At 35.0% G+C, this 12,616-nt stretch overlaps 1 non-coding gene across 1 annotated transcript; it reads right to left on the bottom strand.

The window, feature by feature from the left end:
- Window positions 1–712: 712 nt before the first annotated feature.
- LOC132045617 (U6 spliceosomal RNA) lies at window positions 713–816 on the bottom strand. Its single transcript, XR_009412483.1, has one exon. It is a non-coding gene; the product is annotated as a U6 spliceosomal RNA (small nuclear RNA).
- Window positions 817–12,616: the final 11,800 nt, after the last annotated feature.

The raw sequence follows: 12,616 nt of genomic DNA, 5'->3' as shown, positions 1-12,616 counted from the left end.
TTCTCTATAAAAATTATGAGGAATGACGGGTATGGAGTGAAGATAAAGTCAGCAGTGGTTTTGAAAAAGTGCTAAGAGTAAAATACTGAATTACTTAGCTACTAAATGGTATTATGTGTGTGATCTTTCAATTTGACATAATGAATTGTGGTTCAAATTTTAGGATAAGATCAACTTCGTCAGACCGTAAAGTATTTACACTGATGTATTTATACTAATGGAAAGTTCAAAACTATGCAAGATACTTTCTGGTATGCATGATATTGTGAGATATATTACAAACTAGTGGAGAATTGTTGAGTTAGTTTGTAATATTGGTCTTAAATTGAACAATTAAATCTATTCGTGAAAGGGAATGCCTAATCTGAAAAGTCATTTCTAAGTTTTATGTATAAGGGCTCTCCTGAAATAGCGTAGAGACTTGGTTGAATCTTGAAGGAAATTGCTTGTAACTTTCTATAGAATTTACGGTCAATATTTATTTAAGGACAACTACTTTTCATGGAAAATCCTTTCTTCTTAAATTATGTTTTCCTATTTTCTATCAATCTCTAGATATGTGATATAAGTACTAAGTACGCTATGATATGATAGATGCATGAATTGGTATTCTGTGAGGATCTTGTCTTTATTTCGTTATTTTCCGCTCTTTTTCTGTATTGGTTGGGAAAAGGTAGAGTGAATTTTAGTCGAAGTTACTGTTCTTTTTCATTAAAATTTGAACCATTTCTAGATTTACGTGTGTCATCCTTTCGCAGGAGCCATGTTGATCTTCTTTATATCATTCCAATGTTTATCCGATGTCCCATAGAGGCATTCGAAGTTACTTCAATGAGCAATAAGGTTGATCTAACTTTCAGTTTTAATTTGATCGTAATGCTTCTAAAACTCTTTTGATAATTTATGAGATCTACGTTGCATTATCAAATATGACGAACTATAATTGTGATTTTGTTCAGGTCTGATTGTAATTTTTCTGAACTTCCTTACTCTAATCTCTAATTGTTGAATTCCTCTAGCACTAGCAGTCCAAAATCAAAAGAGAATAACTCCTAAAAATTTGACCTTCCTTGCAACCCTAACAAGAGATCGAGCCTTAGAGAAACTAATTAGATGGTATATTTGATGGAAATAGATCAATAAATCTACATCAAGTGAAATGAACGTGCATTTTCTTATTATAAATTTAAAAGCATAAAATTTTTCGGACTAGATCTACTTTGGGGTATTAATTAGTACATCTTAATATGCATATATAATCTTGTAGGAGAACGAATGAGAACCAAAAGTTTTTGGTTTCTGTGTCCATGACTCCCTCATGGCAGAGTAGAAAGTATAAGAAATTGGAGAGAAGAGTCATTTGATTAGGTTAAGCCTGTCAATTGGGTTAGGCTGGGCCATATAAATGGGGGTCACATGGGGCCAGGCCGGGCCATAGTTAATGGGCCGGGTTGGGGGCCAGGTTGGAGGAGGAAAAGGGGTGTCCGGCCCAGCCCCCTACCCGGATAGGGGTACATAGTGGGCTAATTAGGCCGGGCTGGATTTTAGTTAGTGGGCTGGGCAGGATTTTAATCTTCGCCATTTTCATTGTCTCCATTTTCCTCAAGTTCTTACTTGGATGAGAGACATATGGCATGAGTTAAAATTAATGGTTAAGTTTTAATTAACTAAAGTAAGGTTCTAACTATGGTTTGAATAATTAATAAGTATTTCATATATTTGCTTCCAAAATTTTAAGAATCCCACAATTATAGCTACAGTTATTTTATCCATAAATATATCAAAAGAACATCTCTCTTCCTACTTTTCTTCTAACGTTGTTCTACATTGTCGTACTTCATCACAATCTATCTTCCAATTTCTCTTTGAGTTGATCCTTTTATTTCATTTTAACGATTCTCAGAAATTCAACTATCAGTAGGGATGACTGATGACACAAAGATTTCGACATAACTATCTTCCTTTTAATATACTAATTGATTATTTTTATAATATTATCCATGATGCTCAATAGTGTTATTATATTAATTTGCTCGAATCATGTTCACGAAAAGATATTTTCTCTGCCACCATAATTTTTGGTGTTACCAACTTATTTTTTTACAAAAGAAATAGGAGAAAAAAGAAGAAATGGTGGAAGTTATGAAATCTGTCATATATATGTAAAAATGCATATTTAAAAAAAAAAAAATTAATTTGAAGTGGGCCGGGCCGGGCCCCCGGTGGGCCAGAACCCGGGCTGTTGGTGGGCCGGGCTACCGGGCTAAATGGCATGTCCAGCCCAGCCCCCTAATTTTTTCCACTAGCCCAGACCTCCACCCTCTTATCGGGTTAGGGGCCGGTTATGTTATGGGCCGGTCCCGGGCCAACCCAGCCCAATTGACAGGCTTAGATTAGGTCAATTGGTTGTGTGGCTATTGCATTTTTAAAAGTTTTATGTCAAACCTTTCAAAAGATTTTTATTTTTACACGTAAGATATCTGAAAATAAAATACAATAGACCTTTGTAGGGTCCTTTTCTTCTATTTAAATTGTAAAAAAGTCACGTTGAACTACTTCCTCTATTCCAAGGTACAATAACGTACATATAGAGGGACTGCAACCCTTTCAGCTGCGGAAGTTTGAGGTAATAACATCTTTGTGATGGCCTTAGATATTCTGGGCTGCACGCACGCTATATTGATGCATTCAATGACTTCATAGGCTTCACCGACATGCCCGGTAACCTTAGAGTATCTATATATTTATGTTTAATTTTCACCTAATCTGGACTATTATTAATTGCTATGGTTCACGTTCACTTACTAATATATTATCATCCCCCCCCCCCCCCCCGGGGTTCCCACCCCTTTGTTGGTATCTTTTTCTGAATATTTGTGCCTTTCAAATGCTAAGTAAACAAGAAAAGCCTATTTCTGATGCAGTGGATACATTAATTTCTTCCAGCAGACATTGTATGTGGAACGAATTTCTCAACTTCGTGAAAGGATAACAAAAAAAAAGAGAAAAATGAAAGTAGTACATAAACCTGTGGATACAATTTCATATTTTGGAGTGTAGAAACCAATTCTAGATCACTATTAACTTAAAACATACTAGTTGCACTTCTTACATAAGTAAAGTCAAGAGACTAATGAATCTTCTTTATTACTTTAATTCATTATCAATTTTAGATCGATGCATTATTATTAGTCTACATTAGAAAACTCGTAACTAAAATTCAAACTATATATATATATATATATATTACGGTTCGCATTTTGCGGGCGGGATTAGCGCACGGAAAGCTACTTCGAACTTGTTGGTGCTCTTTCGGATCTGTTTTGAAAAAAGAGTCGCCACTTAATTTTTAGGAAATTAGGAAAACGAGTTTCGAAGGGTTTATTCAGATACAAGAAAAGTCTTCGTAATCCAAAGTTCTAGGTAAGGGTCCTGGTGATCCCCTAGGGAAGGTGTTAGGCACTCTAGTATTAAGGATCCGTACTATACGGTTGACCTTCGGGTTCCAATATGTGGTTATCTACTTAAACTGCTTATTTAGTATTTAATTTCCCACATTTTTATAAACGATTGTCATTATTGCATATTTTTGGTTTTAGAAAAAGAAAAAAAACTGAATATATTCCCCTTATAGATGGGTATTTTAGGTTCAGATTTATAATATCCGGATAAGAGTAGTCTCCTTTTATATACAACAACAACATACCCAGCGAAATCCCACAGCGAAATCCTTTTATATACAAGGATGGTATATTTTATTTTTGTAAAGTGTAAAATTTATTGGTTTTAAAGAATGTATAAGTACGTATGTGTCCATGTTTTTACCACACACCTCGTTTTGGGTCAACCCATATAGTACGCTCGAACGTCTTATCTCTAACTTGCATTTTACGAACATAATTACACTTATTTAGATAAACCGAGTTTGTAAAAATGACTTGATTTTATTTCGTTGAGTCTGTACATATATACAATCGGTTCCTCGGTCTTAAGTCGGGCTTGGGCCCAAAAATCAGTCTCTTTTACTAAATCAGATGGGGCAATTCGCAGAATTGCCCTTCGTTTGGGGTGGTCTTTAAATTTTGCCCCTCATATTTGAAATCTTTAAATTTTGCCCTTCGCATAAACCCATAGGGTTCCGAGTTCAACCCACGCGGTAAAATTTTAAAAAAATTCGCAAGGCAAGTTTAAATTTCGCTATGCCCCCCAACGGCATACACTTGTGAAGGAATTACCAAAGTTATGCGGGACCCGCATACTTATGCCTTATAAGGCGACTTGGCATAAGTATGCCGGGTCCGGATAACTTTGATAATTCATTCAAAAGTTTATGCCGGATCCGGCATAAAAGTTTGCCCATTAAAAGTATGCCCCACCGGCATAACTTTGTGAAGGAATTACCAAAGTTATGCCCTTAACGGACCCGCATACTTATGCCTTATGCGGGGCAGACTTGGCATAAGTATGCGGTCCGCATAACTTTGATAATTCCTTCACAAAGTTATGCCGGTCCGCATAAAAGTTTGCTCCATTAAAAGTATGCCCCCACCGGCATAACTTTGTGAAGGAATTATCAAAGTTATGCTTCTCCGATACTTATGCCAAGTCGGCCCATAAGGCATGAGTATGCCGGGTCCGGCATAAAATGTGTAATTCCTTAACAAGTGTATGCTGTTGGCGGCATAGCGAAATTTAAACTGCCTTGCGAATTTTTTTTAAAATTTCGACTGCGCGTGGGTTCGAACCTGGGACCTATGGGTGTTAGCCGAAGGGCAAAATTTAAACATTTCAAATATGAGGGGCAAAATTTAAAGACCACCCCAAAAGAAGGGCACTCCGCGCAAAAAAATGAATCGATGGCCTTTGTTTATCTCTTCCTTATTTTTATTATTTGCTTAATTTTTAAAGTTGAGTGAGCCTTTAGGCCTTAAAGCATCAGCTTTTCAACTGGGCTTGGCCCAAAAAACCATTTCATTCGGGCAATTGGCGCGAATGCCCTTCAAATGCGCTGGTCTTTAATTTTTGCCCCCGTAATGCGTGGTCTTTAATATTTGCCCTTCTAAGCTAAAAGATAATAAGAAAAAGACTTTACTATCCCTACCCATGACATATAAAAATCTAAAAGTCTGTAATGAACTCCAAACATCCAATTAAACCTATCCATCATTTCAACAACAAACCTTTCAATCGTTCCATCGTTCCAACATTTCACCGGAGAAATCTCTATTGATTTTGCTGCTACAACATCGAAAAAGATAAAATATATAATATATATAGCGTTTCAATTGAATGTAATTCAACTCAATTTCATGCTTTATTAAGTTTAGATTTGTTAATATTTGAAAATAACAACAAATCATCTTCTATGAACTAAACAACTGATATGCAGTTGAGATTCAACATTGCGAATCATAATTTTACTCAACAACATAGAATTGATCAAATTTATTGCTTTGTTCTGATTTTTATTAGTTTATACGTTCCATTTGATTAGTATACAATGCTCAATGACTTAGACTTGAAATTATAGTAACTTCATTGACAAAAAATAATCGAAAAAGTTCGAACAAGTATGTCGGAGGAGGCAGAAGTTTACTTTACAAAAGAACAAAGTATGCTGTTAGAGGCAAATTTCATTTTCATAAGCAAAATAAAAAAAATACACAAGTATTAAGAATTAGACAAGTATGCCGGAGGAGGCAGAAGTTTACATTAGAAAAGAACAAAGTATGCTGTTAGCGGCAAACTTTCATTTTTATGAGCAAAACAAAAATTTACGCAAGTGTTAAGAACTAGAAAAGTATGTCGGAGGAGGCAGAAGTTCACTTTACAAAAGAACAAAGTATGCTGTTATAGGCAACTTTCATTTTCATAAGCAAAATAAAAAATTACACAAGTGTTAAGAATTAGACAAGTATGCCGGAGGAGGCAGAATTTCACTTTACAAAAGAACAAAGTATGCTGTTAGAGGCAAGTATGCTGTTAGAGGCAAACTTTCATTTTCATGAGCAAAACAAAAATTTACGCAAGTGTTAAGAACTAGAAAAGTATGCCCGAGGAGGCAGAAGTTCACTTTACAAAAGAACAAAGTATGCTGTTAGAGGCAACTTTCATTTTCATAAGCAAAATAAAAAAGTACACAAGTGTTAAGAATTAGACAAGTCTGCCGGAGGAGGCAGAAGTTCTCTTTACAAAAGAACAAAGTATGCTGTTAGCGGCAAACTTTCATTTTCATAAGCAAAATAAAAAAATACACAAGTGTTAAGAATTAGACAAGTCTGCCGGAGGGGTAAGTTCACTTTAAAAAATTACAAAGTATGCCGTGAGAGGCAAACTTTCATTTTTCATAACCAAAACAAAAAAATACACAAGTGTTAAGAATTAGACAAGTCCGCACGTGAGGGGGCAGAAAGTTCACTTTAAAAAATTACAAAGTATGCCGTGAGAGGCAAACTTTCATTTTTCATAACCAAAACAAAATATTATTAACAAAACAACACCAATAACACATAAGATTGCATAAAAATCAAAATTATTAACAAGACAATACCAAAAAATCAAGACACATATAAATTAACTTAATTCATGAAGTTATGCCGAATAAGCATAACTTTATGCGGAACCCATAACTTTAGTTTCAAAAATCATAAACTTCTGCCGACTAGGCATATGTTGCCTCGTACAAACACATTCTTCACAAAAATCAGATTATTAAACAAAAACGAGAACAACATAAAAAGTTGTTCACAGCAAAACTTCAAAGATTCAACAAAGAGAAAACCAAAACGCATATCAAAATCAAAGCTAAACATATTACGACATTCAAAAAATCAAAATATATACATGGGGAACGAAACTAAAGTTGAAAAAATCGTAGAGACACTATAACAAAACACTATAATTTTAAATAAAAAAGGATCAATTAAATATAAAAAATGACGAAGAACAAATTATGTTGTTAGAGGCAAACTTTCATTTTCATAAGCAAAACATCAAGTATACAAGTGTTAAGAACTAGAAAAGTATGCCGGATGAGGCAGAAGTTTACTTTACAAAAGAACAAAGTATGCTGTTAGAGGCAACTTTCATTTTCATAAGCAAAATAAAAAAGTACACAAGTGTTAAGAATTAGCCAAGTCTGCCGGAGGGGGCAGAAGGTTCACTTTACAAAAGAACAAATTATGCTGTTAGAGGTAAGCTTTCATTTTCATAAGCAAAACATCAAGTATACAAGTGTTAAAAACTAGAAAAGTATGCCGGATGAGGCGAAGTTTACTTTACAAAAGAACGAAGTATCTTTGTTAGAGGCAACTTTCATTTTCATAAGCAAAATAAAAAAGTACACAAGCGTTAAGAATTAGACAAGTCGCCGGAGGCGTAAGTTCATTTACAAAAGAACAAAGTATGCTGTTAGAGGCAAACTTTTATTTTCATGAGCAAAATAAAAATTTACGCAAGTGTTTAGAACTAGAAAAGTATGCCGAAGGAGGCAGAAGTTTACTTTACAAAAAAACAAAGTATGTTGTTAGAGGCAACTTTCATTTTCATAAGCAAAACAAAAACATTATTAACAAGACAACACCAAAAAATCAAGCACACATAAATTAACTTAATTCATGAAGTTATGCCGGAACAAGCATAACTTTATGCGGCAACCGGATAACTTCGATTACAAAATTACAAAGTATGCCGTGAGAGGCAAACTTTCATTTTTCATAACCAAAACAAAACATTATTAACAAAACAACACCAAAAACACATAAGATTGCATAAAAATCAAAATTATTAACAAGAAAACACCATAAAACCAAGCACACATAAATTAACTTAGTTCATGAAGTTATGCCGGAACAAGCATAACTTTTTGCCGGAACCCAGATAACTTCGCTTTCAAAAATCAATAACTCTCGCCGGACCGGCATATGTTGCCTCAAACAAACACATTCTTCACAAAAACCAGATTATTAAATAAAAACGTGAAGAACAACATAAAAAACAAAGTTCACGAGGCAAAACTTCAATGATTCAACAAAGAGAAAACCAAAACGCATATCAAAATCAACTAAAACATATTACGACATTCATAATACGACATTCAAAAAACTAAAATATATACATGGGAATGAAACTAAAGTTCAAAAAATCATACAGACACTATAACAAGACATTATCATTTTAAATAAAAAAGGATCAATTAAATATAAAAAACGATGAAGACAAAGATATTAATTCAATAAATAACAATTTAACATAAAAACAAATATTGAAACGAGCAAAAGATCCAAATTCGTACCTACGTTTTAGAACATATGAGACAAACACAAAACAGAGGAGGAAAGAAGAAGCAAAAAAAAAAAAAAAGGGGCAAATGACGAAATAAAAAGGATTTTAATGGGGTAAGGATATTTTCGTCAAAAAACTTTCATTAAACAAAGTAAAAGGGCAAAATTTAAAGAAGACATAAATGAGGGGCAAAATATAAAGACCAGCCCAAAAGAAGGGTACTCCGCGCAAAAAAAAGATTTCATTCTTATTTGGTTTTTCTGTTAAGAAATCGATTTCTTTTTCTACTTTCCAAAAATGAAAAGATTTGTATCCGGTCCTTCTTAGTTAGAAACCATTTATAGTTTGAAAACCTTTTTGCATCTATTTTTAACTTGCATTGAAGAATTGTTTCGTCTTGTTATTCCTTTAGGTTTTGAAAATCCTTATACTAAATTCGGGTTTTGGAAATTGTTTGGGGGGCCTAAAGTCGACTAAACGGCATAAGTGCCGTTGTCCTAAGACGGCTAGTTCATAATCAAAAGGATTTCAATAATAATGTGAGCATTCTTTTACAAATACAAATACCATACAACACTTAACAAAATAAATAAATGCAAGAGGAGGGATAGATTAGGAGTGTACCAAATCCCTAGTTAGCCATTTTCACCCATGGTTGGGCCTTCGGCATGCCTATGTCATTTGCTTCCCTTTCTTTCCATCAGACTCGATTCTATTCATGAAAGAATTGACCTGTTAGGCCTTGGCCCAACAGGTTTGGCTTTAACCCGGCCCAAGTGGCCATGCAGTAGAGGAGGAGAAAAAGGAAAAAGGACCCGATTAGATTTAATTCGCTGAACTTATCATACACATGTATATGTACACACAGCTATAACTCGCATCTAAGACAACACATATGCACATGTATATTTCTGCCTTAGATCACTAGGCTTTGGCAGCCCAAGTTTGGACATAAAAAAAAAAATACCCGAGCCCCCTTTTCTTTCTAATTTCAGACTTAATGAAATTTGGGCCCTTCCTTACTGAATCTGAATTGGGCTAGGCCCATCTATTATTCTAAAAATGAAACTAAGTTAAAGGTCAAGAATTGAGGGGATTCCAATCCCCTTCGCTTTTTAATGTATATGGCTAGCCTGCTTACTCATATACACACCATATACTCATGATGTGCATATCAAGTGTATACTCAGCGTATACCCTCTTCTTTTCTTAATAGCTTAGTGCATATTCTATGTATATTCAGCCTTGAACATGTTCTGGAGCTCATAATTCAAACCAGTTAACTAAACCCCTACCCCTGACTTTATAAATAATGATACCCATTCCTGTGCGAAGGCCAAACTCAAATTTAAATTAGTTGATTCAACATCAGGTAGGTAGACTACTCAACAGGTTCAGCAAGTCCTTAAGCATTAACAGTTAAGCACAACAAAGACACAGGGAAATTCAATTGAGCATATTGACTACTTCATAATGAGAATAGGGATGCCATATGCCTATTGGGAATCCAACTCAAAGAAGAAACAAAGAGGTCATGGAGAAGAGTTTGCCATATTAACAACAACAGGAAGAAAAGTATAAAACCTATGATTGGAATAAGGAGGCACAAAGATAAGGCAGAACAGTGTTCAAATAAGCTTTAGATACTCAAGGTAGCATAAGAATTGCCTTCAAGTCCCAGTCAATTTGGTGGAAGCAGATGCAAAGGTATACAGGCTGCATATGTACCAAGACTTAGGTGAAATGCATAGGAGAAAAGAGAAAACCATAACATCTAGTTTCAGCAAAACTTGAGAAAGAGAGATAGCACTAGATGCACATACATCAACTGACTTAGATTCAGTACTTTTTCTTTTGTAAGAAGGAAGGGTTACTGTTCAGGTTTTAACTTAGTCAATTCCTTTCCCTTTTCCGAGAATTAGTGTTCTTAAGTTGATAGTCCTTTTCTCTAACTATGCCAGCCATTCTTGATCACTTGGCAGGTTCATTCTCTTGCAATCTTTGGATTTAATGATAAAAATAGAGGAACAAATAGCATGTAGTCAGAAAAACACATATCCCATGGACCCAGGCATGCCATAGCACCTCTTATTTGGCGGGGAAAGATGCTATGAATCAAATTATACTTGGTTCTTCTCAATCCCCCACTCTAAGGTGCCTTTAAAAGGCTTCCCTAGGTCATGTGACTCAGAATTCACATATACACACATTATGACATTCTCCCCTTATCATTTAATGAAGTCAGGCACCAAAAGCAAAGACAACTATCCTTTTACAGGTTAATCCAACTTAGAGTACTGATTATGACAAGACTCTGACCTTATTCTCTACTTTTAGTTTAAAATAGACATGGTGTTCTAAAAGACCTTCCCCAGATAATGTTAAGCTTTTTATTAACCAACATAGAGCCCTTATGTGTCTCATAGTCATGGGAATGAAGTTTAGGAGGAAAAGAGGACCTCAGGGTCCTGAAGGAGAAACAGGACAGGGTGAGGGGTCATCACCTCTCCAACCCTTTCCTGAATCTTACTTCCAGTAAAAAGGGAGCAAAGGTTCCATTGGCCATCACTTCCAACTCATGCCTAAGCTCTCCTTTTACTCTCTTGAGACACCCTCAACCCTTTTGCCACATTCTCATGCCTCGCCATACAACTACTAGAGACTCTGTAGTTCAGATTAACTTAACACCTATCCTTAAATTGAACCCTAGTTAAACACCTAGTTGACACTGACCTAAATGATCTATTCCTGTTAAATAAGCCCAGGATCTTAATCAATGAAGCTATTTTTGAATCCCTCTCATCAGGACAAAAGATAAAGAACAATGATCAGACTATATAGACATGCAGATTAAGATATACCTTTTAAGGAAAAACAAAAGATAAAACCATAACAAATATATCCTTTCTGAATATATAATCATTTTTACCTTTTTGAGCATGCAGTATCATTTTCTTATTAATCCCAGCTTTCAGAATAACCATGATTAGTTTGTGCCAAAACTACCAGTTTGAATGACCTTAGTCAAAATCAAGAGGAAAAATCATACAAAGGGATGGGAAAAAAGGACAATCCATAAAGGGGTCAGAGGGTTTCCTACTTATCCATTCTTTTTATCTTCCTCATATTTCAGATTTCAAATTACTTATAAGAGGGAAAATGTCTAGCTTTTAAGGATTACATAGAATTAATTTCACACACAATCCAGTTCAAACAATCCTGAGTGATAAGCAGGCCAACTGAAGTGCTTCTTGACTCTTCTAGTTTTCTTTCTAGGTTAGTTAGACCAGATTTTATAACATAAGTGCAGAGGTTTACCTTCAGCCACTGATTCATATCATTACCAAGGACTTTTGCCCATATCACATTCTTTTACTTAAGTTTATGACAAAGAAACCATTCCACAATCATATCTAGGTCATTTCAAACACACATTTAGACATATTCAGCCAAAAGAAGACTCCAGTCATACTTAGATAGATTTAAACTAACCAAACATAGTTAAGTCTACCTGAATCTTTACAAGTGTTTCAAAAAAGAATAGGTTTTTAAATTTTATTCAAATGCACTTGCATTTACCAAACCCTTTTGGGCATATCCAATCAGATTATCAAGCACAACTGAAAAAAAAACATTCAATCACATAGAGGTTTCCAGGTATTAACAAGTATTCAAATCATCTTTTAGGGGATTTCATGCATGTCATGACCCAATCGGAGGGCCATGATGGGCACTTGGAGCTAACCTACTGAGCACGACTTAACATACTTCCCATAATCATATCTAGGTGAGTCGCATGGCTAACTCATAATTACCACAAACTGAAGAGGCACAAGTTCCAACGAACATATGCACGTCTATATAAACATCATCAACTATGCCTATATATATATATATATATATATATATATATATATATGTATGTAAAGGCTGCCAAAAAATGATGTACAAAAATATGAACTGATAAGTTTATGGAGCATCTAACAATATACATCTGTCTACGAGCCTCTACAAAGAGTGCGTAACATCATAAAGATGAGACAGGACCCTGCCATGCCCAAGTATGTACACAAAAGAATAATACCAACTAAACTGCAGCTCCGGATCAAATAGAGCACTTTTATACAATCGCTGATAAAGCATCCTAGGGGTCTAGTCCGTCTCCCTGTCTACCTGCGGGCATGAACGCAACATCCAAAAACAAAAAAGATGTCAGTACGAATAATGTACTGAGTATGTAAGGCATGAAGAATAGCATAATGAAAGAATGCAAATAACATGAGATGAAGAGATCAATTTACACCTCTGAGGGTGGCTGTCATGCATACTTAAT

The sequence above is a fragment of the Lycium ferocissimum genome, unplaced genomic scaffold (assembly GCF_029784015.1).
Source record: "Lycium ferocissimum isolate CSIRO_LF1 unplaced genomic scaffold, AGI_CSIRO_Lferr_CH_V1 ctg7267, whole genome shotgun sequence".
NCBI lineage: Eukaryota > Viridiplantae > Streptophyta > Magnoliopsida > Solanales > Solanaceae > Lycium > Lycium ferocissimum.
This window is presented reverse-complemented; position numbering and strand designations above follow the sequence as displayed.